The following is a 2,739-nucleotide window of genomic DNA, read 5'->3' on the forward strand; positions in this document are numbered from 1 at the left end:
AATGAATATTGGATTGTTGGGTAAAGTGAAGAATGCGAGGAATGATAGGTGTTTTGGGACAATCTCACTAACATGTTGTTGCTACTGCTATATGCTTCTGCACCCAACCATACACATTCCTTCATTGACTAGTAACAATAATCCACGTTATCCAATTAATTATATTCCCTTATCATATAGTGTGATATGATATGATTTTGCGACATGTATCATATGATTATGAAATCAACTGGAGTCTCTTGCTCATTAAAGTCTCACACCTACATCAATAAAGTTCTTGTTGGTTGAGTGCCATATCCAGAAACAACAACTAAGTTCTATCAATCATACATGATATTATGGCACCTCCTAAATTATTGCACAACCGGGGTTAGATTATTGGATCCTTTAACATTACAGTAGAAATAACTCTCATAATTCACACTATATATCTGCTTGTCAGAATTTATTAAGGTCCCGGGTGCTTCTTGCTAAATTATCAAGTAAAAAATTATAGCTTTCATTTTTTTTTTTTGGTAATTAAATATAGCTTTCATTTGTTTTGCACTTTTGAAAAAATGAATGTACTGAAAAAGCCCAATTATGAAAAATAAAAAATTTGTAGTAGTATAAAAAAATTTGAATTTAATTGAAATATTTTTACATTGTATGTATAGCTTTTCTTTTTTCCATTTACGTTACTATTTAAAAAGTTGGGAAAGTAATTGAGATTAAAGTAATTATTTAAATTAGTTTTTAAAATATACAAAATAGTCCTTAACGTTTATTTTTGTTAGACAATAGAGTTTCTCTCCGTTAGTCATTAACAATGATTGTTGACGTAGATCGTTAACTCGTACACGTAGCCGTCAAGTGTCCCTGAAAAACAAAATAATCTCTAAAAAATTTAAAAAATCTCAAAATAGTCTCTGAAAAAATTTAAAAATAGTTCTTTCAAATATTTTTAATCTTTTTCAATAGTCAACATCTTATAATATATTTTTAATCAAAATATTAAAATATTATTAAAAATATATATAATCAATAAAAATACAAAAATAACAATATATAAATTAAAAGATAATTTTATTCATTAATACTAAAATGTCATAAGAAATAATATTATTTAATAATTAATTTATGATATCTACTGCATCGAGGTGATATAAAAATCATAATAATAACAACTAAATTTAAGAGGTTACTGCATTATAAAGGGCACTATTTATATACATAAATTCCTATGATATTGACACCAAATAAATTTAGAGAAAGAAGTAGAAAAAATCTATTTTTTCTTAACATAATTATTAATTATAGTAGCACAAAGAACTTTAACTGTAAACCTATTTTATGCAATATTACATCTCTAGTGAATCCGAAAACTTTCAATAAAAGATGAACAAAATACTTGAATATTTGTTAAGACATTTCTTCTTAAAGTGTTGCAAAGTATTAGAAATTTTATATTATATTGGAATTTTGTAAATCATCTACATTGATATTGTAATGACCAAAACTTACAAATTTGACTTCATATATGATTTGATTGGCATTGTATGCAAGTTTTAAAGTGTTATCTTCATAAGCATTTGCACACATATTTTCAATTGTTTATGTGAAAAAGTTTATGTTGGATAAAAATTTTTCACTAGCTCATTTTCTTCTTCACCATTAAAGAATTATTATAGAATATGGTACATACAGATTAAATTAATATTTTACACGATAAAAAATAAATGAGTTTATTTAATTATTTAAATTTTTTTTAGAGAAACTTCAAAATTAATTTATAATTTAAGATTGTCAAATTTGAGATAAATAGATAAAAAATTTTAGAAATTAAAATTTATCAATTTAAAAATAATTATATATAAATAATTCGAATGAACTATTTTAGTACTTCATGATACACCACTATTTTATGATATATTTTGGACTAAATTGAGTGAGTTTTGTCAACTATTCTCACACTTATTCATGTAAATTGCATGTTTTTAAGTTTCCTTCCTAATTTTGTGCTATGATTGAAAACATGTTTCCTATGCCTTAAAATTATTAATTTTTAGTTCTCCTTTATTACCATTTGATGCCGTGATGTATTTGTTAAGTGTTTTCAGGTTTATAGGGCAAGAATGACTTAAAGGATAAAGATGAATCATGTTAAAGTGGAAGGAACACAGGAAATTAAAGACTTGAGAAGCGAGGAGTGACGCGCACGCATGGCTGACGCGTGCGCATGATCAGGAGCGTCTTTCAGTGACGTGTACGCGTGACAGAGCGTCACGTGCTGCACTTAACAGAACTCGCTGGGGGCGATTTCTGGGCTGATTTGGACCCATTTTCAAGCCCGAAAACGCAGACTAGAAGCTGGAATGGAGCTGAGACTGAACACACTTCACTTTTCACTTTAGTTTTTATTAGTTTTGAATTCTAGTGAGAGAAGCACCTACTTCTCTCTAAGGTTTTTGACATTCTTAGTTTTACTTTGAATTGAATCTTGAGAGAGCTGCTACTACCTTTAATTGGAGTCATTGTCCTTATAGTTTTCTTCTCTAATACCTCTATTGCTCTTTTCCATTTGATTGCTTTGAATTCATGTTTGGATCTTGTCACTCTTGAATTTTATTAATGCATTGAATTATTTTTATGTTTATTTTTATTGCTTGTTTGATCCTTATTAATTACTGTTAGTGCCAATTTTGATTTAATTAATTTCTCATAACTATCATATTTTTTATTTACTCCTACCATGTGTTT

Source organism: Arachis ipaensis, chromosome B08 (genome assembly GCF_000816755.2).
Source record: "Arachis ipaensis cultivar K30076 chromosome B08, Araip1.1, whole genome shotgun sequence".
Lineage (NCBI taxonomy): Eukaryota > Viridiplantae > Streptophyta > Magnoliopsida > Fabales > Fabaceae > Arachis > Arachis ipaensis.